We start from the raw sequence: 24832 nt of genomic DNA, 5'->3' as shown, positions 1-24832 counted from the left end.
ACTTGGCAGGATTAAGAGTAGAAGCAAGATCATCGACAAGCCTAGTCCAGGTGGGGAATAATGGTGGCCTCTACCAGACAGGAGCAGTGGCAGCTGAGAGCAGTGACTAGATTCAGGATGTATTTTGGAAGCAGAAGAAACAGGCCCTGTTGAGTGATTGGACGGGGCGTTTGGATGGTGCTGCTGGTGGTACTGGTGAAGGGAAAAGCAGAAATCAAGGGTAACTCATTGGGGTTGGTGCTCGAACAACTAGAAAACGGCAGTGTTTTGTTGTTGTTACAACTGGAACACCAGGGGATGAACGATGGGTGGGGATTGTGGTCAGCCGGTAGGTCCCTCCTGGGTGTGCTGAGCAGAAGATGCATTTGAGGCCTCCAGGGAGGGAAGTGCAGTTGGCAACTGGAGGTACACTTGTTCTATGTCTCCAGCTAAAGGGTCGGCATTCTCTCTAACGCCCAAATAACAATCGCCTACGACAGTTTGCTTGACCGCACATTTTATATCTCCTCCCTGAATTTCTGGAGCTCCTTAAAGAAGATCTGCTAATTCCCTGTATCTATCCTGGTTTCTGCCTTTCACCTCCACCAGGCATTCTGTTCCCATCTCTGCTCAACCCTGTTACACCATATGCCGTCTCTACCCGAGGCTGGACATGTTCAAGGGAGCTGATACAAACTGTCAAACAGCTCTTCCCATACATTGTACCACGTACATTCCCGTCAACAGAGAAGGCATGTCCACTTCCCCACATTCTCACCAACACCATAGATTATAGATGCTTTAAAGTTTATTCATTTTATTTTGAGAGAGAGAGAGAGCGAGCAAGCACATGAGCAGGGGAGGGGCAGAGAGAGAGGGAGAGAGAGAATCTCAAGTAGGCTCCATGCTCCCAGCACAGAACCAGACATAGGGCTTGATCCCACACACTGTGAGATCATGACCTGAGCTGAAATCAAGAGATGGATGCTTCACTGAGTGAGCCACCCAGGTGCCCCACACTTGACAATTTAATAGATGATAGAGGGTGACACATTTCAATTTGTATTGCAAACATATGCTTTTAAACAATAAAGTATGTCTATAAATTTCAACACTCCAGATCATTCAGGTACTCATAATCATGCATAATTATCCAGGACTTTTAGGATGCAGATAACAGTGCTGGCTAACAAGTCCCACTTCATACCAGGCTCTGCAGTTGTGGCACCTCTTTTAACCCCCATGGCACCCTGATGCAGTGTGCTATTATTATCCCTCATTTTCTACACGGAGAAACAAAGACAAAGAATAAGTAACTTGTCCTAATGGCGGAGCTGGGATTAATATCTAAGGTCAGTGGGAATGCACAGCCTGAGCTCCTAAGCTTTGCCCTCCTCTCTTCTGCCCTAGAAGGGATGCTGGACCAGAACCACTCCTTGCCCAGAACAACAGCATTAACCAAATTCCTTCTGGAAATTCCTTTTGTCTCTTAGCCACCCCTTTTCATCTTCCTGCTTTTTTCTCCCAGGTTTCTTGATCCTTTTGGGGGTTGACATGTGCTCAGTATAATCTCCTGTGATCCCCCCTCAGCAAAAACATTCAGGTCATCTGTGCGCAGGGGTCTCAAAAGCCATGGAACTTCCTGCAGGCTTAGGGGTGGAGAGGGGACTCACTGCTGGGGGCCCATTTCCTCTGCCACCTCTTTCCTGTCATATAGCAGAGGGGGTACATTTTCTTTTTTTCCTGACGACAATAATGAGATAATACATATTTAGGACTACTATGTGCTTGTGTCCTATTGCAAGCACCACCATTCCCCACAACTCCCCCCATGGGGTACTTACCATCGTAAATGTTGTACGTGCTTATTACATCAAGTTTGAATAATAGAGCACCTAAGGACTGCCACTGCTAAGACTGTGGTGTGATCCCAGATCATATTTTTCCTTGGTTTAAGTATTTTATATTTTAATGGGCATCACATCCCATGTGCAGTAAAGTTGTACGTGTTCAACTCTATACTTTTGAGAAAGAAGAGAGAAGGAAACGAAGGAACTCTAGGGGGCACGCTGGAGTGAGCACGAGGTGGGGCCAGCAGCGGATTCTGCTGTTCCCTCCTTAGACCGCAGCCCCTGGGGCCTCTCCTCGTGCGATTGGGTCACCACACAGGCTGTGGGACTAGGTTAAAAGAGATGTGTTGGAGTTCAACATGGCACCTCATTGGAACCACCTGCTTCAGCTGATGGTCACACTAGGAGTCAAAGATCCATTGAGTATTTAGGGATGGATGGAACTTTCTGAGAAATGTGCCTCTCCTATATGGTATCATGCTAAGGGGTTTCAAGGGTATTTCAACTTTTGACATTTCTACGCGGAGTGCTAACCTGACAAGCTGACCCCTGTGCAAGTTGCCACTTTTTGGAGCTGAGTTACCCTATACTTTGAGGTTTAAATCCAAGTGACTTAAGCTCTTTGTCCTATTTTCTTTAAACCGAAGCCTATTTGCTGGGATGTCTAGTGTTGTCCCCCAGATTCCTGCCCTCTGTGAAGCTGACATTGCTGTGGTTGGTGCTGGTTATAGGTTTCTGCCTATGAGGAGCTTGGGGTTCACTTCTCCCACGAAGGGGCCACACACTGCCCTCCCCCCTGCATGGAGCCTGACATGAGATTTGACTTCTGCTTTTTGTTTTTACCAGGCCCTTCTCCTGAGGAGTGTGTGCTTAGTAGACTTAAATCACGGTGTGCAGATCTGGGAGAGATTTTTTAAATTCCTAATAACAGCAGCAGATTAAAGTTATTTTACCTTTCACAGTTCCTGATCCATGAACCATCAGGGTACCTGGTGCCACTGGGGTGTGGATAAGGGGCAGGAGATTGGGGCCCGTAGGTGTGTCAGGTGTGACAGGCTGCGTCCGCTCCCCCTGGGCCAAGGGCACACCCTGGGAAGCAGGACTAGGCTTGCTCTGCCATTATCCCTAAGCAAGTTCTGAGTGGATGAGGTGATCCTAGTAAAAGGGGAGTGTCGGGTGGACTGTCTCTGGCTGGGGAGAGAAAGGAGGGAAGCAGCTGGAGCCCAAGCTGGTGCTACATACAAGCGCCTAGTTAGGGGGCAGCCTACACATGTAGCGGTGGCCCCACAACACTCCACAACCAAACATACGTGTGTCTCATGAGAGGCAGCCTCACAGAGAGAGCCAAAGGCTGGTCCATGTCATCCAGGGAAATAGCAACCAGTGTAATAAAGAGGATCAGTCCCGCACCAGGGGCAGTTAAGTAAGGAGACGCCTCTGCCCTTCCAACCTTCTGCCCTGCGTCAACATCAGAGGACATGTGTGGAGGAGTCGGGGTGGTGATGACAGACCACACTCCCCTCCCTCCCAGGCTCCTTAGAGACATAGGTACAGTGTCTGTATATGTATTTGGGGCTGGGGGGAGGGGCGGTGGGAAGGAGAGTCATTGGTTGAAAGTAAATTCAAAATGTGAAGGAATAACCCCTAAAAACTGCAAATAAATGGCATTGGACTAAAATGATGTTAAGCACTGCTGAAGAGAGTTTGAGAGCACACGGTGGCACCTTTGTGTTTGAAACTCAGTTTCTTAATAAACTGGATTCCATTGTAGTTATGGGGTATTGGCCTTTTAAAGATTAAATTTTTATAGCCAGTATGCCTTTCCCCAGATGCCTGTTATCTGCCCACCTCATGTGACAACTTTTTTCAGGCCTGGAGGGTGCAATCTCTGTACATTGGCCATTGAAGGTGATGATCCAGGGGAGAGAGGAGGATGGCCCCAGAAAACCTTGCAGCCTCAGTAATTTGTATGCAAGTGAACAAGAGAGTGTGACTGTCTCCACTTACCTCTGGGGGAAAGGGTTATGTTTAGATTGGGTGTGTAAGAATATCAGGCCTTTTTTACCCGCTGTTCCAGCCACCTGCTCCTTGCAGCCACCTGGGAGCCCTAAAATCATGGAGTCTCGGATGTCACCCTCACTCCCTTCACTTAAGGCATAACTGTCTGTAGAGCAAAATGAAGTAGGGAGAGAAAATAATATCGAGGGCTGAGAGGGAGGAGGGACTCAGAAAGATGGACTATTTGGAAATAAAAACTGCCTTGGATTCTATTGTAGGCTCTGTCCTGAGAACAAGAAGAGGAAGAGAGGCTGACAGGGGAGGTTAGTTTTCAGCAATTGTTTTAAATTTGACAACAGAGGAAGAGAGACCAGACCAGTTAACATTTTGCACTTCAGCATCATTTGATCTTTTAAAAAGTCCCCAATCTTCAGAGGGGTTGTCCCTGGATAAGAGGTCCTGTTCTGAACTGGAGGAAGATCTAGTGGATGGAGTTTATGGTCCCTTCCCCAAATCACTCCCTATCAGCATCCCATGATACTGGAAATCCCCAGGGTTAACTTTGTTTTCCTTCTGGCTACAATTATGAAGGTCATTTAGTGCATTCCATAGCAGTGTGTCAGTTTACAGATGCACTGATTGAGGTTTGGAGAAATTAAACAATGGACATTCATTCAGCTGGTAAACCATATAGCTCAAGATTGAAGCTCAGGCCTGTTTGATTCCAGACTCTATCACACTAGTGGCCCCAATATATGTTGACTCTTTTAGGATCAGGACCTGCTCTTTCAACTTTGTTCCATGGGTTACTGAGCAAGGTAGCCAGGAAATCAGCCTGTGGGTTTGGGGGTCAGGAGGGCTTGAGTTATCAGTTGTGTGACTTTGGAAACTCAGTCTCCTTCAATTCACTCAAAAGAAGGCTGGGTTATGAGAAGTCCAATGAAGCACATGGTAAGCATTTTATGAGATTATTGTTAAGTTTTTAAAGCGATATATTCTTTAGCCCTGAGCAAGCAATTAAGGAGAACAAACAATGATCATAACGATCAGAACAATAGCTAACATTTGTTGGGTACCTAGGATGGATTAGACACTGTGATAAGGTCTCTCCATGTTCTAAATTAATTCTCTTAACAATCAATTAGGTCTGTACAATTAACCTCAGTATACAAAAAGAAGCACATCCAGCCACAGGTAGAGGAGCCAGGATTTGAACCAAGGTGGCCAAACTTGAGAGCTTATGCTTACCAGCAGGAGGAAAACTTGCATGTGGACCTTCTTTGGATGTTGGAACAGAGGGTGATGCTTATGGAGGGTGAGTAGGAGGTCCTAGGTCCTAGAGGCAGCTTGTGGGCTTTGGGCTTGGGGAAGAGGGGAAGACAGGGCTGACCATGGATGTGGAGTTGGGTGTTTGGGACAGCTGTCATCTGTGGGATCTCAGAGACTGAATTCTAAAGGTGAATCACACTGTCAGAGCTTCTGTTTCCTTAGAGATGGTCTAGTCTCATTCTCTTTTAAACTGTGCCCCACGGATCCTTAGAGTCCTCCAAGGAGTAGGTAGATGGGGGTCCAAGGTGGAGGTTCTAGAGGGTCCTAGCCTTTTAGGTGGAGGCTCAGCACATGGGTCTTTAAGACCCAAAGTGATTTTACTTTGCTTTTCACCATTTTGTTTTCGTTTCTGTTTTTTTTTTTTTTAGGTACAACTTATATACAGTAAAGCACACAAATCTCATGAGTTTGTATATATGTATATATCCAGCTAGCCACCACCCAGATCAAAGTAAAGAACATTTTCTACTCGCAGGGCAAGTTCTTTTCTGTCCCCTCCTAGTCAGAGCCCTCATCAAAGATAACCACCTTCTGATCTTTCCTTTTTTTTTTTTAACTTTATATAAATAGAATTATAAAGCTTATTCTCTTTTTCTGTCCGGCTTCCTTCACTCCAAATTAATATTGAGACATTCATCCACATTTTGGAGTGTAGCAATTTTCATTTTCTTTGCCATGTAGTATTCCATTGCACGACAATATTATAATTTATTAATCTTTTGTACTATTGATACACATTTGGGTTGTTTCCAGGTTTTAGTATGATGAACATAGCTGTTATGAACATTCTTGCACAAGCCTTTTGATGCGCACATGAGCGCATTTCTGTTGAGTGGATGGCTGCTGTTGATCTCTGGTGGGTAGACCAGCTGTTTTTGAATAGACATTTCATAAAGTGGGGATCCTTATAAGATTTCACTTAGGAAGTGTGGTTGCTTAATATTTCTTTTTAAAGGGAAAGGTGTAACCTCCTCTAGGTAAATCCTCTGCATTTGCAGATGATCAGATGGAGACTCCGAGAAGCCAGTGATTCGCTTAGACTTAAACTGCAGCAAAGCCACGCCTGGAACTCAATTACTAGATAGAAGTTTCTTAGGAACTTCTGAGCTCTCTGAAATGGGTGCTGTAAATCACTCAAGCTGGCTGCTGGTCAGATGTGGAAAGGACAATCTGAGTCAGAAGCCCTGGGTTCAAGCCCCACAGCTGTTACTAAACAGTGCCTGAGGCATGGCAAGGTACTTGGTGCTGTGACCCTCAGTCTCCTTAACTGGAAAGTGGATATCCCTGCTTCCCAGCATTGCTGGATTAAAAGAGATCACGATGCACCACTCCCTTGGTTGAGAAACACTTAACATCATTATTATCATTACCATCAAAATATATTCTAAGGGGATGCATACTGTTTTCTTGTAATATTAATGCTTATAATAATTCACTACTTCACATTTTATTTTTTCAGCCTGACTTAATAGTCTTTAATGAGAGCTTTCCCCCCTTCATTAAAAAGCTAGTGTGGCAGATAGTATTTTCCAAAGATGGCCACACCAAAGTATATCCCATCCTATGTGCTGCTCTCTGATGGAACATTTTTGTAATGCGACACATCTCCATTGAGGTTGACAGGGTCAGTGTTCTCTCCCCTCAAACCCGGGCAGACCTTTGTAACTTCCTGCACAGAAACAACTCCAGGAGGAAACCCTGTATTGGGTTTCACTTTTATGATTTCACATGGTGGCCATTTTCATTTCTCATGTCTTCATTTAAACTTTTCCACCAAAGAGAAAAAAATGTATATCTAGCAAGCACTCCCTTGAGTTAAACCTGAGATAAGAACTGAGTCTGAGTAGCTTCCAACTCCGGTGGGATTGCAGTCATTCACGAGGAGCCTAGTGACTCTAGGAGAAAGGCCTGGAGGCCACATCCTTCTCTTGTGGCTGGGGTGGTGTGGGTGGGGGACCAGATTGTGGCTGAGGGCTCTCCTGGGATGACGATGGCCTCCCTCAGCCTGAGAGGCAGGCAGGCTCCTGACACCCGAGCCCTAAATGCACAATGACACCTACAAGTATGGGTGGCTGGGAGTCACACACAGAGAGCTTGCCTGTTGACTTTCCCCTGAGAAGTCCAGGTTTCTGTGAAAGAAGGTCCTTCTGTCAAGAAGGTCTTTATTACAAATGTAAAAATAATAAATTTTTCACATACGTAAACTGCTTGCCATATTGGAAAGCAGGTTCACTTGCGTTTCTTATTTGATTTTTCCAATGGCCATGTAAAGAAGCCAAAGGATGTATCATCACCATCGTCATCACCATCTCCTCCTCCTTCTTCATCTTAATTTTATATTTAAGGGAAGACAAAATGTAAGAACTTTGCCCAAGATCACACAGCTAGCAAGCAGAAATGCCAGGGAAAGAACTGAGGCTTCTGGCTTCTGGGAAAATTTCCTTTACTGCATTGTAGACTTGATCCATGGGGGAGCGGGAGTTTTGGGCACCATAGCAGATCAATGGCAGAGTAACTTGAGGGAGGGCTACCCTTCCCCCTTTAGGCTGCCCCAAAGCTCTTGGCTGTATGCATTGTATTGGCTCTGTGTGGAATAAAATGTCTGTGTCCCCTGATGACTTTCCTGTCTCTGTCAGAAAAGAACCACCCTATCAATCATTTACATTTTAGTGAGAATTTAAGGACTTATATTTCCTCTAACAGAGATATTTGTGCTTTACATCTTATGTCACGGTGATGATTGACCCTTGGAAAAGGCATTTCCAGCATCAGTAAGAAGAAGAGGCGTTTTCTCAGGGGCAAGGTGGGAAGCTAGTGGGAGAGATTTTATAGACTCTTTCCAACCCCATATCATCATGTCAGCAGATGCTAACTACTTGAATCACAAAACTTCAGTTGTCAAATATCTGAGGGCTGGGTGCTGGGGATACAGGAATGCATAGAGTGTGGTCCATGGAAAAAGTCACAGTCTGGTGGGGGAGACAGGCAAGAATGCAAGTAATTGTAATAAGATATTGTAAGTGCTATTACAGATGTAAGTGTTCAGGGTGCTATCAGAACATGAAGGAATCAGGGCAAGAGTGGAGACATATCAGAGCTTTTTGGAGAAAACATCAACTGGGCTGAGTCTGAACAAGTAAATGGAACTGCCATCTCTTGAATATTTTAGTCCAAGTTCTGTAGAAGAACAAGTCTGAGGGACTATGTTCTGATACTGGGGAAGAGTGTAACTCTAGGGAAGCAGGCATGAAGGAAAGGGTAGTGAGCAGTGCAAGGTGGAGAGTTATACGATGGAGTACATTATTTCATTGGCCACAGCTCTGAGCTGCATCTCACTGGACAGCCTCAGAGAGGCCTTATGAAACTCGGTCCTAGCAGTGTTCTGTGGGGGGTCAGGGGATGGAGAGGAAACATATTTTCTGGTTCTCTCCCATTTCTGATCCTCCAGTGGCTCAAGCTCTCCCCAGGGAGAGTTCTGTCTCATGCATTTCTAGTTCAAGTCACATGCCCTGTGGCTGGCAATTTATCTGAGTCCGAGTCTGGGAGTGTTGAGAAGTGCAAGAGGTCATTGGTGCCAGCCGTAGATCTGAGGTAGCCTAGAGGGGGAGCACAGGTGAGCCAGCAGGGCATTTACACACACCGGATTGTTTAATCCTCACAATAACCCTGTGCAATGGGTTGCATTATGTGCCCAAAAGATATGTTGAAGTCTTAATCTCTATTACCTGTGAATATGACCCCACTGGAAAGTAAGGTCTCTGCAGATATCATCAAAGATGTAAATGAAGATGAGGTCAAAATGGAGTAGTGTGGCCCTTAACCCAATATGATTGCCATCCTTAGATTAAAAGAAGAGGCATAGAGACAGCCACACATGGAGAGAAGAATGGCAGGTGCAGACCCAGACAGGCAGGGAGAGGCTGTGTGATGCAGGGAGATGCCATGTGATGAGATAAGGATGCATCCAGAGCCAAAGAACACCAGAAGTGCTGACAACACCAAAAGCAGAGATTCTTCCCTCCAGGCTCTAGAGAGAGCACAGTCCTGGGGCACCCAGGTGGCTCAGTCAGGTGAACGTCCAACTTTGGCTCGGGTCATGATCTCATGGTTTGTGAGTTCAGGCCCCACATCAGGCTCTGTGCTGACAGCTTGGAGTCTGGGGCCTGCTTCAGACTTTGTGTCTCCCTCTCTCTCTGCCCCTCCCCACACTCACACTTTGTCTCTATCAAAAATAAATAAAGATTAAAAACAAAAGAGAGACAGAGAGTGCACAGTCCTAAAGACTCCTTGATCTTGGACTTGCAGCTCAAGAAGAACAATGCAAAAGCATACATTTCTGTTGCTTTTAGCCACCTGTTCATGGTGCTTTGTTGCAGCAGCCCAAGGTGGAAGGGCGATCTGAGCAGAGGCATGACGCGCAGATAACTGTGGCTCAAACGTGAAGATGAAGCAAGGTGAGGCCCATGGTGCAGAGGCTGGCCAGAGCTGATAGTTACTAAGAACATTCTACACAATGAGCACTGCTCTGAGTGCTCTTCATCTGTCCACCCACTGAATCCTCACAAAACCCAATGAGGAACAACCTGTATATTCCCATTTTCCAAAGAAGGAGTCAAGGCACCAAGCACTTAAGCAACTCGCTTAATGCCACAGTCAATGGCATTGAAACCCTGGCACCCCCAAGCGCATGTTCTTTTCATTCACCCTGCATTCATTCACTCAAGGCTGACATGGTGTGTTGTCAGAAGCCGCCAAGTTTTCTGGCTGCCTCAGGCAAGGATTATCACTCTCCGGGGAGTGAACCAGTAAACAAGATTTGCATCTGGAGGCTGGAGATTGCCATTTCCTGGTCAAAATAATTTTGACGTCGGTCATGCTGGGCCAGACGTAGAGTGGCCAAGGTGCACAAAAGATCAAAACCGCATTTTGGATTATTCAGCGCTAGCTTCCCCTCCCCAGCATTGCAAAGGCAAGTCTGGGCTCTTCTTTTGATATTCATTTGACTCTGTTTACCTGGTAACCGACCTGGGTCAGTTCCCTGCCCCAAATTGCTATTTAAGAGACAATGTTTTCTGGGAAGGAGGAGAAGAAGAATAAGAAGCTAGAGGCTTGATCAGAAACCGTGTGCTTCTTCACTCTCTGCGTCTCCCTTCTCCTGCCCTGTTTTCTCTCCCTCCCTCAGGAAAGGACCCGCAACGGAGGCGCACTCAAAGCCGGGGACGAGCGCGCCTGGACCTGGTGAGCTAGCGCACTGCGGCACCCACAAGTGCCGCTCCAGCCTGGGGTGGAAGCGGACGGGTGGACGAGCAATCCCCGGGCCCCGGGTTAAGACAGTGTATCCTCCGTGCTAGACAGAGGTGCAGAGCTGAACACACTTTGGTTCCCCCAAACCCTACAGCCCTCACTGTCTTTCTAATCCAGTCTCGTTGACACCCTCCCACACTTAAGGATTGCTCTGAAATGTGGCTGGTCTGAGCTCATGTGTGCTATATGGGCAAAACCCACAGTGGGGTTAGAAAACCTAATATGAAAGGAATGCAAAATACATCATTAATAATTTTTAATATTGACTGCGTGTTGAAATGACTATGTTTTGAATATAAAATATATCATTAAAGTTTATTGCACCTTTAAAAAAAAGTGGCCACCAGAAAACTAAAGCCAGGTAGGCGTTCACATGATGTTTCTGTTGGATGGCATTGTTCTAGAATGTGAAGTCCTTGAAGGCAAGGGCTGTCTCTGTATTGTTCACTGTGGGTCTCAGGAGACAGGACAGGGCCAGCACACAATGGTCCCTCAATACAGAACTGTTGGTTAATTGAATGAATGGCCAAATCCAACCCACCCTTGCATGTGCTCATCTGTTCCCTGTAAACACAAGGTCAGATGTCACTTTTACCTTGCTTCGTCTCTCTGGGAAGTCCCTCAGTTAGTCTGAGGCTTAAACAGAAAATGGATGCTGCTTCATGCCAAGGAATGGAAAGGCTGCTTCATGCCAAGGAATGGAGAGGAGAGGGTCAGAGTATTTCCAACCACAATGGCAGCTATCACTGACTGGATGCAAATTCTGTGCCTGGCATCATTCTCAAAACTTTGTAGGGAGTGAGTCATTTAATTCTAATGACTCTACGACATCCATCTCACCATCAACTCCATTTGATAGATGGGGGAAATTAAAGCTCAGGCAGGTTAAGTCATGCCGCTGGGATTACAGGGCTGGATTTGTAACCCGGTCTGTTTGATATGACACTTGGGCTCTTAACCGCTCCCCCAGAGCATAGGGAAAAGGGGAATGGATCTCCCCTCCCCACAGAGTGACCCTTCACAGATCCCCTTTGTTCTGAGGCCCCAGAGCAGCCCTAGACAGCAGATGTCCCAGCTCTCCTGGGTTCTGGGGAACCTCTCATCTGTATGTATTACCACAAAGCAGCTGGCCACGCATTTGCTGTGCATCTAGGCTCACCCTGCCAGTACATCCAGCCATATCCTGTCCTGCATCTTCTTCACCAGATGGCCGGGCTACTAATGGGCGGCTCACCTTCTGTACTTGTGATGTGGCAATGAGCTGGCAGGTGAGTGGGCATCTGGGCCAGGGAATAAATCGCCCCCACCCATGCCTTCTGATGAGCCATCCCTTCTTGTCTTTCAGGACCTCGGCTTCTACAGATCCCTGGAGAGCAGAAAGACAGAGTCACAGAGAGGCCCCAAACCACCTATTCCAGTGCTGCTGAGGAATGTATGCTGATCTTTCATGTGTTTGTGTTAGTCCACAGTCTCTTCAGGTCAGGAGGTGGGTCTGGTGGTCATGAACCCAGGTGCTGGGGTGAGGTAGAGTGCCCTTCAGCTCAGAACACCCACTTTCTCTTGCCATATTGCTGCAGAGCTCATTCTTTCTCTCTAAGGCTCAGCCTCCTCTTCAGTGAAATGAAGTCAGTAAGAAACCATTCATGTTGCTATTGTTTCTTGGCAAAGTGTGGCTGCAAATCTTGCCTTGGCCTTTCCTGACCCCCTGTCCTCTAAATTCATACTGCAGCCCTGACTCCTGCATGGATTAACACCCATTCATTTGTAATGTCACCTGGTGGTGTTAATGCATTTGGCAGGTGTGGTTCCCATGGTCTTTAAAAAGAAATTGCTTAGCACATGGATTTTGTAAGTACTGCCAGGTTCAGGTCCTAAGCCTGCTCCTTCTTACTCCCTGTGTGGCCTTGGTGAGATTACTTTACCTCTCTGAGCTTTGGTTTCCTTATCTAAGTGGTGATAGTAATGCCTCTCTTGAAAGGTTGTGGTGGGGCCACATGAAACAGTCACAGAAAACACATGTGAAATGCGGTCATAACTTCAAGAGGGCCTTGTTCATGTCCCAGCCATCCATACTCCGCCTGATGCCTGCTCTTCCCATGATGATCCCCCATCTCTGTGAATGCAACTCAACTTCCCCTTTGCTAAAGCCAAAAAGCTTGTCATCATCTTTGGCCCCCTTCTTTCTCAAATAGCCATGAAATGCTGTTGGCAGGTTGTCCCACCTTCACTTGCCCCACCCCTCTGCCACCCCTGGTCCAAGCCGCCAGCATCTCTCCCCTGCACCTCAGCTCCAATCTGGTCTTCCTGTTTCCAGCCTTGACTCCAGTCACTCTGTTCTCCACAGAATGACCTTTTGGTGGGATTAGCTTGTTTGCAGATTATTTTTATTTTTTAAAGCAAATACTTAAATGGTGCTTACTAGGTGCCAGGCACAAGTCTGAGTGCTTTACAGATTTCAACTCACCTGGACTCTTATAATAGCCCCAGGAGGACAGTACCTAACTGAGGTCAACCATCTAGTCAGTAGAAAGGCTGGGCTGGCCATCTGGCTCCTGATTGGTGCTGCCAACAGTGATCCTTTTAAAACACATCACATTGTGTCTCCGTTCTGCCCAACCCTCCCATGGTTTCCCACGTGCTCAGAGTAAAAGCTAAGTCCTCACCATTTTGCTCTAAGTATGCTGACCTCAAACACTGCAAACTCACTCCTGTCTCAGGGTCTCTATACTTGCTGGTTTGCTTGCATATTCCTATCCCAACCAGCCCTGATTTTCACAGGGTCATGAGCTCTGTTAAGGAGTTTGGACTTTACCTGAAGGAAATGAGGAATCCACTAAGGAGCATGGAAAAAGGCATCTGATGTGATGGGCTGTGGCTGCTTATACTTGCTCCCAGGGCCAATTGTTAAATTTTTAGGAAATTTGCCAGCTGAGTATTAAATCATTGTAGCTTCAGTCTCACTACAGGTGAGAGCATTTACACCATGGAAGTTGGCAAGCAATACAAATCATGGCTCCCCTCCCACTCTGCATCCTCAGAGAGCTGCTGCTAAGTATTTACCGGCATGCCACTGGCTTTGACAAAGGTTTGTGTGAAGTGCAAGTAAGGTGTTAACTTACTAAGTCAGGGCAGACTTCCCAGAAAGCCTGGCATTTAAACTGGGTCCTGAGATATCAGTAGACACTTGCCAAAGGCGAGAGGTCATCCCAGACTGAGCAAACCGAATGAGGAGAAGCACAAAAGTATGAAATTTCCCTTTGGGGTTAGCAAGTACTGCAGAGTGGCAATGGTGTATGGAGGGGAGGAGGAGGAAGAGGAAGGTACGTTGTATGGAAAGAGAACAGCAGAGAGGGGTTGGAGGCAGATTGTGTGAGACACTCAACACCAGGTAAGGGCCTTAGACTCTCTCCTGGGGTCCTGGGGATCTGTGGCAGGTGGTGGAGCAGGGGTAGTCGAGCATCGCTAACACTGCATGTTTGCAAGCTCCTTCTGGCTGTTGTGTGGAGAAAAGATTGGAGATGGGAGCTCAGACAGTGTTTGAAACCAGTTCACTTTGCATTCTTTTTTTTTAATGGTTATTTATTTTTGAGAGAGACAGAGAGAGAGTGTGTGAGCAGGTGTGGGGGGGGGTGCAGAGAGAGAGGAAGACAGTATTTGAAGCAGGCCCCAGGTTCTGAGCTGTCAGCACAGAGCCCAACATGGGACTCGAACCTACAAACCACAAGATCATGACCTTACTGAAGTTGGCCAGTTAACCAACTGAGCCACCCAGGTGCCCCCACTTTGCATTCTTATGGTAAGTGAGAGTTAGGAGTAGATGATATAGACAGTGCCCACCTATGGGTCTTCCCTTATGGCTCTGTGGGAAGACTTGTCCCATGGAGGTCCCATTAGCCACTTTTGGGGGAGTTAGTTTACTACCAGTTGCAAAGAATTCTGGGAAACAAGAAAACTGCAATGAAGCCTTGTAAGGGAGCATGTAAGGGGGTTGTCTTCCATCTGACCTTGGGACCTCTTTCCCTTGGAATCCAGGCTCTACTCAGTCAATCCCCTGAAGGCCACAGAAAGTGGGTGGAAATAACAAGTGTGGGCACTTTCTAAGTGTAGACTGTTCAAGGCTCTTTACATGTGTTAATACCTTTGGTTCCCCAGTGTGCCATTGGGGGAGTAACAGTTGTCATCCCCACCTTACAGTTGGACCAGAGATTAGGCAACTTGTTTGAGGGCTAGCCAGTGCACAGAAGATCAGGACTCAAATCCTGGAGACCATTGTCTTTACTGCCTTCCTATGCTGACTCTCTGTTTTCAGATATGATGTTTATTATTTTTGCAATGGTCATAGCTCCTACTTTTATTTTCGATTTTGTACACGGAGAAGCCGAGGTTCAAGGAGAGTTCACAGTTGTCCTGGGCCAGCAAGCAGCAGAGCTGGCCCTCAAACCTGCAGACTGAGCCCCGCCTTCCAGGGAGGAGTGAGACAAGGTGAGAGAAGCTAAAGATGCACACCAGAGGCAAGGGTGCCCCAGCCTGTGAGGTTTGGGTCTGGTGTCTTCAAAAGGATGAGAATTTTTCTCTTCATAGTTTGGAAATCCCATAGAAGGGCACAAAAATCACCAATAATGACTCTTCTCCCGCCACACCCACCTGCTCTCTTGGCCAAGACTTTGGTACTTCCAGGATGTGACAGCAAAATCTTGCCTCAGAGTTGGAGGAAGCAAATGTCAGAGCTTCCCTCGGGGTCTGGAGGATAGGTGTTTTGGGGAGTGGTTTCACTGTGAGAGAAGAAAACTGCTGTCCAAACCCCGTGTTACTTCAGATTTTGAAACTCTGCCTGTAGGCCTTGGTGCCCGTCCCTGATAGTTAACACACAAGTGATGGAGCCTGGAGTGGTGCTCAGTGCCCATCACAGGCCAGGGAAGACCTGAGAAGCTGGCACATGATGAATTAAGCATTGTGTGGTTTACTGACCAGCATCAGCATCAACTGATGCTCATCTTAGGGGACCAACTTTGAGGAAATCCAAGGAGCATGTAACAGTAACGCCTGTTTATTGAGCACTCATTATAAACCAGGAATCAGGCTAAGATCTCATTGAATACTCAAACAATGCTAAAACCTAGGAGAGATGGGGGAACTGAGTTTAAGTGTCCTGCCCCAGTGCTGAGCCAACATTTGAAGCCAGGTCAGCCTCTATGTGCACCAATGAAACACCTGCACCCTGACTGCTGTGGGGGAGCAAAGGCAGAAGCAGCAAGACCAGTGAGGAGGTGACTACAATACTCCAGGTAGGAAAAAATGATGGCTCAGACTAATGTGGTGTTGGATAAGTGGTACAGGGTGCTTGGATTCAGGGTCTATATTGAAAGCAAAGCACCAGGACTTGTTGATGGTTGGATGTGAAATGTGAGAAAGATACTGATCAAAAGACAAGACTTAGATTTCTGATCCAAGCAACAAAGTACAAGGAAGTGTCATTTGCTAATATGGGGACCTCAAGGGCAGGACAGGGTTTGGGGGTGAAGATCCAGAACTAATCTGGAGAGTCAGTTCAACAACTGCTTGGAAACACCATCAGAAGAGAGGTAGGGAGAGGAGGTATAGATTTGGTTGTCATCAATGTATAGATGCAGTTTAAAGTCCTGGGCTGGATGAGATCATCAAGTAAATGACTGTAAATAAGAAAATGGCCAAGGGCAGAGCTTTAGAGAGTCTAGCAATTAATGGGTGAGCTGTAGCTTAGGTGGGAGGGGGTGGCTTAGCTGGCAGAGGAGACTAAGCAGAAAAAGCAGTGGGTAAGGACACCCAGGTGAGGGTTAAAGAAGAACGTGTTGTGGGGTGCTTGGGTGGTTCAGATGGTTAAGTGTCCAACTCTTTATTTCAGCTCAGGTCATGATATCCAAGTTGGTCCCAAGATTCATTTGTATTCTGTGATGGATGTGGAGCCTGCTTGGGAATCTCTCTCCCTTGCCCTTTGCCCTTACCCTGCATACACACAGACACATGTGCATTCTCTCTCTCTCTCTCTCTCTCTCTCTCTCTCAAAAATATATTAAAAGAAGAACATGTTTGAAGAAGGAGAGGTGATCACCTGGTCATTGTGGCTGAAGGTCAAATAAGACCAGGAGAGGTTTGGCCATTGGCTTTGGCAAAGTGTAGCCCATTATTGACCCAGTTATCCTAGTGATGACAAACTCTCTAGACCTATCATGTTGGCTGCCCTTGAATTTCTGGGTAAGTATCTCAAGATTATAGAACATAGAGATACCAGAGCCACCATTTATTTAGACAGTCTTCTATATTTGAACTCTGAATCTGCCAGTAGCTGTGTGACCTTGGGGTAAGTTGCTAACCCCTCTGAACTTCACTTTCTTCATCTGTGAATGCAGGAAGACAATGCCTGTCCGATAAATCATAGTGAAGCATGGATTACATGAAATCATGTATATAAGACACCAGATGCCAAGTATGTACTTATTATTATAATTATTGGTATTATTAATACTGTCAGTTTAAGAGCAGAACCTATATTTCTGAGAAAAATAAGTGTCCTAATTTTGAACAGGGCTTCATTAATGCTAAAGAAGGTGATGGAAAGTTCTTTGCATTTTCACACATTCTTTTCCATGTGCCACCAAAATGCCCAGCACATAACTAGACCTAATCTGATTATATCAATCCCCACTTTGAGCAGTGTGTCATGCTCTCTGGGAAGAGACAAGACTTCTTGCTGCACCGACAGGCCTGCGTCATCCAGGCCCCCAATTGTCTCACACCAGGTCACTCCTCCAGCTCCTCATAGTTTCCTGAGGGTGTTGTTCTCTCTCTAGCAACAGGGCATTGCTCATGCTGTTCCCTCTTCCACAAACTCCCTTCCCTTCCCTCTTCCCTGTGTTACATTCTCATCCTTCTCCTACTGGGCCAATGGTCACTTCCCTGGGAAGCCCTCCCTGAGCTCCTGGACTGAGTCAGTTTCTTTGCTAGAAGTTGTCAGAGCTCCTGTGCCTCCTTCATGGCCCTTTACCTATTTCTGATCCTCCATTCTTGGTGTGAACCTTGGTGTAATATTTGACTTCACCGCTAGACTCAAAGTGCTGAGAGCAAGGCCGGGCTCCTCTGCCCATCAGCCCCCTTCCCGTGTCAAGCGCAGGGTCTGCACATGGGACAACTACAATACACAATTGTTGACTGAGTGAATGAGTAGTTGGTTGTTTAATGCAGTGAATAAGTGAGCAGATGGCTTTCCTTTTGCAGAGCAATGCAGGTGTCTCTGAAAGGTTGTTTGAAAGGCAAATAGAAAACCAAATCTTATTCCATTTACTTTAATTACAATACTAAGGAGTGGGGATAAATCTTGCCCTTGAAATGTAATAAAGTCATATGGTAAAACCTGGACTGTCATTTCCACTCATTTACTTTTTAAAATGATAATCTCCTGATAAGACATAAATAATGGCACTTAAAATAGGTTCCCGACTTGGCTCAGCCACTAACTAGCTGCTGATCATAGACCAGTCACTTAAGCTCTGCGTGTCACTATTTACCTCATAGGGTTTGTGTGAGGCTCTGGGTTGGTGGTGTGAAAGCTCTTTGAAAGCAAGGTCTTATTTATTATCCATTATTCTCAAGAATATGACTAACAAGCAGGACAGGCTGTGTGCCAGAGATGGTTGAGTAGATTTGCAGGACTAAGGACAGCAGCCACAGAGAAAAATGGAAAGGAATGAGATTGGTTAGGAAATTTAAGAGGGTGGATAGGGAGTGATCAGAGATCATGAAGGCTGGGGATTTAAGTCTACCAGGCTAAGCAAAAGGAGGGGGGGTGTCTAAAGCTGGGGAAGGTGACCTGAATAAAATCACCCTGGTGGCTGAATTCTTGGAAGCCACATGAAGGAAGGAAAGAATATCCTTCACCCTTAGGCTTGCCATGTGGTTGCACAGGAGAGATGCCGGGTGTTCCCCAGGTGACCTTGGCCTCTTAGGGCTGTGACTCTGCAGACAGGTCTGGGAGGCTGCGCTCTGCTTGGCCGCTGTGAGAGGAGCAGCTGTTGCTGGGTCTGCCCCCCAGGCAAATTCGGCTGCCCAGAGCAGCCCACTTTCCATCCGCAGGAGCCGGCCTGGAGGCCCCCAGGCCCTAGAAGGGGAGCCAGTCCAGCAGGGCAGGGAGAAGAGAGGCGAGCAAGCCAAAGCCTCTGGGATGGCCAGGAAATGTGAGGTGCAGGGCAGCCCGGGGAAACAGTCATGGAGAGCCCTGCCTGGGTAAAGGGTCAGGACCCCGTGGCATCAGGCCACCAATGAGATGCCGTGAGAGAATGGATTTATTGCCAGCCAGCTTCTCCAGGGAGAATGGGTTTTAAAAATGTGGAATCACACCATTTGCAGAAAACAAAAACCAACCTGCAGGCACAATAGGAAATGTCTGATGGTGTCACTTGGGTGACTCATTTGTGATCTCAGTTGATCCCCATCTGGAGGATGCTGGGGTGTCCTCCCCCTCCCCCTTCCAGAGAGGAATCCCTGCACATTCGCTTAACTCATTGTCCATCCTTAAGAAGTGACAATGTAGTGCCTTTCTTCAATACTGGAAGGAAAGACAGACTCTGCTGTCCTGTTTTCACATGACCATTGTGCTCCCCGTTCCTCCACTCCTAATTCTGCATGCTGGAGTGTTAAGTAGCTGCCAAGGTGGTATTAACCGGAGCCATTCATTCATTCACTCACTCGATAAATAATATTCACTAAACATCACTCTAGGTGTCACACACTGCTTGGCGCTGAAGATAGAGCATTTACATTCCAGTACGGGAGGCAGACTATGAGAAGTAAACAAACATGGAGTAAAGTGTCAGCTTGTGATAGGTGTTATGAATAAAGATAATGCAGGGCGAAGAAGGACAGTGATGGAGGCAGTTTTTTAAGTTGGAGGACCAGGAGGGGCCTCTCTATCCTCCTTCTCCCCACACTCTCAGTGATTTAACAAGATTTCATGGGGTTTCCCTGGCTTCATTCATAGGTGCTAATGAGCAGCTAGGGGTTGGCAGAATAGCTACAGTGATTAAAAAAAGGGGGGTTTCCCCTGCACCCTCTATATGCACGGTCTCTTAAGCAGGCTCAGCCCTAGCCAAGGGGAGCAGGTGCAAGGCTCAAATCCTGAATAAGAGTAAGTACTCTCTTTTGTCAGTACAGCTGGAAACAGCTGGGCCTCTGAATCAGCCAAGAAGGAGGCTGCAGGCTGCAGGCCAGTGGTTGAGGGGGCAGGGGGGAAGCTGCAGGCCATGGTCGTCTGTCTCCTGCTCCGACAGCCTTACTCAGAGGGGAAGAGACAGACACACGGGATGCAGTAAGCCAGGGTGTGTCTCACTGCCCCAAATTTGCACCTGCCCTTCACCCAGGCTCTGACTGAAATCTTACCATGAGATAGTCACTTTTCTGGTAGGTGCAAGGGCATCTCAAAATCTTTTATTTTTTCCAAGATAGATAATGGCAGGTAGTGTGATGACTTTCCATCTGAAAGAGAAAGTTCTTACTATGACCCACAAGGCACTACATAATATACAGTCCCTGGTTTGGGGGCTGGCTTTATAATTTGGGGAGCGGGCAGTACCAGAGGGCAAATTGGCCCTGCTACATTATTGTTATTTCCCTGAAGGTAGAGATTCTTATCTTTCTGTTTGGTTTGATGGCCATCCTGTCGCCAATGCCTGGCACCCTACACAAGCTCACTATGTGTTACTGTTGAATGAAGGTGTTTGAGTCATGATGTGGAGGTGTTGGGAGGGCTTCTTTTAACCTTTAGGAAGTACTTACTAAGTATTAGGCACTGGTCTAAGGCAGTGGTTCTCAACCTTGGCTGCAGGTGAGTATCACCCCAGAAATTCTCGAAAGTCCCAATGCCGGACTCCCCAGGACCAGTTCTATCAGACTTTAGTGGGGGTGGCGTCAGCATTTTAAAGGATCCTAACATTTGGCCAAGCTTGAAGACCAGGGAGCTCCTGTGTCCCCCTTGCTGTCAAAGGCTATTGCACATCAGAACCACCCGGCCACCTCGGTTACTACTAAGATACCTGGGATCATTTTCAGAGATTCTGGACCAGTAAGTTTGAGAAGGGGCTACCCCATTAACAAGATCCCCAGGGCACTTTGCTTACACCAAAGTTTGAGACCTTGACTTGTCTTGTTGAATCCTATGATTGTGCCCATTTTATAGACAAGAAAGAATAGACTGAGAGAAGCTACGTAGTTTGTGCATGGTAACTGGCAGAACAGGGATTCGAGCCCTGGGCTTCTGAAACCATGATCTGTGCTTATCCATTATCTTCTCTGTCTTTCCTCTGTCACAAAACCAAGTGTGCTCCAAGAGTAGAGGGCCATGTGGTAGTGAAACCAAAGATAAGATTAATAAAGATAGGATGCATCTAATATTGTCTATTTTGAAGATGGGCAAGTTGGTTACCAGTTCTGTGGCGATGAAACAAGTCTGGCAGGGAACTGACCTCCATCCCAAGGGTCACTTGGGTTGAAAGAGCCAGGATTCCAGCTCAGTTCTCCAGGCTTCAAATCTGGGCCATTTTCCCTAGACCCTCCCTCAAGTTCCACATTAGCAAGTGCATCTCTAAGCTCTTCAGGCATCCCAGAATCCTCGTTGCTTGTGCTTGGTACACAGTAGACTCTCAAGCAATGATGGCCAGAGGCATGGCTGACTGGATAAATGGGTGGGGGAGGGAATGAAACGGTCTGAGTGGTAAACTTATTTCTTTGGTGGGTTTACACTCTCATTTTCTTTTCTTTCCTTTTTTTTTCATGTGCATATAGATATTTATTTGATTCAGAAAGGATATATTGGTTAGTATGTGATATATAATAATAAGCATATTCAAAAAGCATATAAATATCAAGGAAATATGAAACCCAGTGATTGAATTAATCCATGAATATGTTTTGGTTGAAGCTTTCTTTTTCTTTTTTTTAATTATACTTTATTGTCAAGTTGGTTTCCATATAACACACAGTGCTCATCCCAACAAGTACCCTCCTCCATGCCCATCACCCATTTTACCCTCTCCCCTCCCCCTCATCAACCTTCAGTTTGTTCTCAGTATTTAAGAATCTCTTCTGGTTTGCTTCCCTCCCTCTCCTTAACTATTTTTTCCCCTTCCCCTCCCCGATGGTTCTCTGTTAAGTTTCTTCTGTTCCACATATGAGTGAAAATATATGGTATCTGTCTTTCTCTGCCTGACTTATTTCACTTAGTATAATGCCCTCGAGTTCCATCTATGTTGCTACAAATGGCCAGATTTCATTTCTTTCATTCTTTCTCATTGTCATGTAGTATTCCATCTTCTTAATCCATTCGTCAGTTGATGGACATTTAGGCTCTTTCCATGATTTGGCTATTGTAGAAAGTGCTGCTATGAACATAGGGGTACATGTGCCCCTATGCATCAGCACTCCTGTATCCCTTGAGTAAATTTCTAGCAGTGCAGTTGCTGGGTCATAAGGGAGTTCTATTTTTAATTTTGTGAGGAACCTCCATACTGTTTTCCAGAGTGGCTGCACCAGTTTCCATTCCCACCAACAGTGTAGGAGGGTGCCCATTTCTCCACATCCTCACCAGCATCTATAGTCTCCTGATTTGTTCATTTTAGTCTCTCTGACTGGCGTGACATGGTATCTCAGTGTGATTTTGATTTGTATTTACCTGAGGATGAGTGATGTTGAGCATCATTTCATATGTCTGTTGGCCATCTGGATGTTCTCTTTGGAGAAGTGTCTATTCATGCCTTCTGCCCATTTTTTCACTGGATTATTTGTTTTTCAGGTGTGTAGTTTGATGAGTTCCTCATAGATTTTGGATACTAGTCCTTTATCTGATATGTCATTTGCAACTCTTTTCCATTCTGTCTGTTGCATATTAGTTATGTTGATTGTTTCCTTTGCAGTGCAGAAGCTTTTTGTCTTGATGAGGTCCCAGTAGTTCATTTTTGCTTTTGATTCCCTTGCCTTTGGAGATTACACTCTCGTTTTCAAGTAGAGTTCAGACCACTAGAGGGCGATATCGGACAAGAGAAACAAAAGAAATGCTTCACCGCTGTTTCTAGGACTGGAGAAAATAATAAATTTGTGGCTGTGGGTTTAAATCAAAAGGAGGCTCTAATTCACAGGCCAATTAAAGTGAGCATTGTTTTATCCTGGGCTTATAGGCTGATGGGAACTTTTCTCAAGCCACAGTAACAGTTGGAGCCATCCCTGACCTTTCTAGATTTAAAATCAACAGACTAAGAGGGGAGGAGGGGAAATCTTGGGTATCTTGAAACAAGGATGTTTATAGATAATGGCAGGTTTTTTTTTTTTAAAAAGACATTTTGTAGCTTCCCAGACTTTTACAACATTGATGGGAGTTAATGTTTCGAGAAATGGTATTATGATGAAGTTCTATGCTGAATTAATTTTCCATAAATAAAACCATACATTTTCACAGATTGTTTTTCTGCCCTATGATGGAGGTGTGTGCTCTCCTGGATAAAAGTTCTCTCCCTTCTTTTTGCTGCTCTCTCGACTCTCCATGAGCCTCAGGGTAAGATAGACCTGGGTTTGAATCTGAGCTGCGTTGCCGTTGCCACTGGTTGTGTGACCTTGGGTTAATCGCTTTCTGGCTTTGAGGTCAAAGTTGTCAACTAGAAAGTAGCAGGGGGAGGAGGGTGTAGGAGGGTGAATAATGGCACTGAAGGTTTGTTGTGAGGTCCAAAGAGAGAACTTGTGGAGAGAGGTCGCACACAGAGCCCTCAATTCATGGTGGCCATCTTCCATATTATGCCCCCATTTGCTTGCAAGAGGTTCCTTCCAGCTTCTTTTCCAGGCCCCTTCTCTTCTCTCCTTTTGCCTCAGGCACCAAAAGTTCTGTTATGAAAAGAATAGCTAAGTCTTTAGGGAGAGTTCAGAGCCAATTGCTTCTCCCTGGGGCCACACTACTGACCCCAAGATCACATTTGAAAAGGTACTGAACTGGAGAGACACACAGAGGAATGAATTCCAAATGGCAGCCTTTCAGACTCACATCTACTTAGTGCTAATAATCATTACAATTATAGTAACATTTCCTGGCATATATGATGTGATATGCTCTGTGCTCCATGTTTTATATGCACTATCCTCTTTAATTCTTATCACACACTTATAAGCTAGGTGTTTCAGTTTGTTCTTTTTATGGGTGAGGAAACTGAGGATCAGAGAATTTAAGTGACTTGGTGAAAGTGACACAGCTATCAAGCGGCAAAGCATGAGGCAAACCCAGGTCTGACTCCAAAGCTTACGGTTGAGAAGGAGGCTAGGAATAAAACACGTCCTTCATTCACATGATTCCAAGGCGACTTCATAGAAGGGTGTATGTAAGTGTGTCAGCAAGGTTGAAGGGAAGGAGAGGGCACATGACAGAGAGACCTGAGAAAACGTTATGGTGGAGGAGTCATTTGAACATGGCCCTCTGGATTAGTTTGAGTCGCAACAGGCAGCGATGAGAGGGAAGAAGGTATTAGAGGTAAAGGAACCACCAGGAACCAAGGCAGAGAGGCTGCAAAGCATGGGGTTTGTTTTGGGGACATGGACGAATCAGTAATACATCACCATATGAGGTAGGTGCTTCCTATCAGTATTTGTATTTTATAGAGGAGGAAAATGAAGTACAGAGAGGGCAATTAATTTGGCGAAGGTCACACAGCTAAGTGGTAGAGCTGGGATTTGAATTGCCATCTGTTTAACTCCAGAGCTTGTTCAATGTGGAGATCACATGGATCTCAAGTCAGTCACCAACTAAGGGAAGGCTTTAGTAACTGCAGCTTCTGGAAGGATTCTAGACCCAGCAACCAGCCATGCCCAAAGCAGCATACCAGTGTGTGTAGGGGCCAGGAGGGGGAGAATAGTGGGAATAGGACAATTTTCAGATTCTTGGATAACTACAATGAGGTTGTACCTTTGCATAGCACCTACCTCTTTACTCCCTCCTTCCTGGGATCTGGTTACTCTCTTGCACTCTTCTACATTTCATAATAATTAACCACATGCCGGATCCTGAGATAAGAATGAGTCCTGGAGTTGATTTGGAAGCCTGCTGGAAATCGCATAGCAGCTAGTGGTGGATGGGGGTTCCAATCCCAGCCTGAGCCAGTCACCATGGCTTTGCTGCCCCCTCCTGTGCTCCTTTTGCTTCTCAAAGGCCCAAGACAGGTCTTTGCGCTCAGTAAGTCTGACCTGCTTGCCAGGGCTCGAGGTTGGTCAGCTAGCTCGGAGGTCAGATCATGACTCCTGGTCCAGTGCTCTCTCTGTTGCCCCTGCCCCCAAAGTCTGTCCTAAAGCAGTAGGTGCTGATGGACCCTGAGTGT

The sequence above is a fragment of the Suricata suricatta genome, chromosome 6 (genome assembly GCF_006229205.1).
Source record: "Suricata suricatta isolate VVHF042 chromosome 6, meerkat_22Aug2017_6uvM2_HiC, whole genome shotgun sequence".
Lineage (NCBI taxonomy): Eukaryota > Metazoa > Chordata > Mammalia > Carnivora > Herpestidae > Suricata > Suricata suricatta.
The sequence above is the reverse complement of the archived record's forward strand: the minus strand, read 5'-3'. Positions refer to the sequence as shown.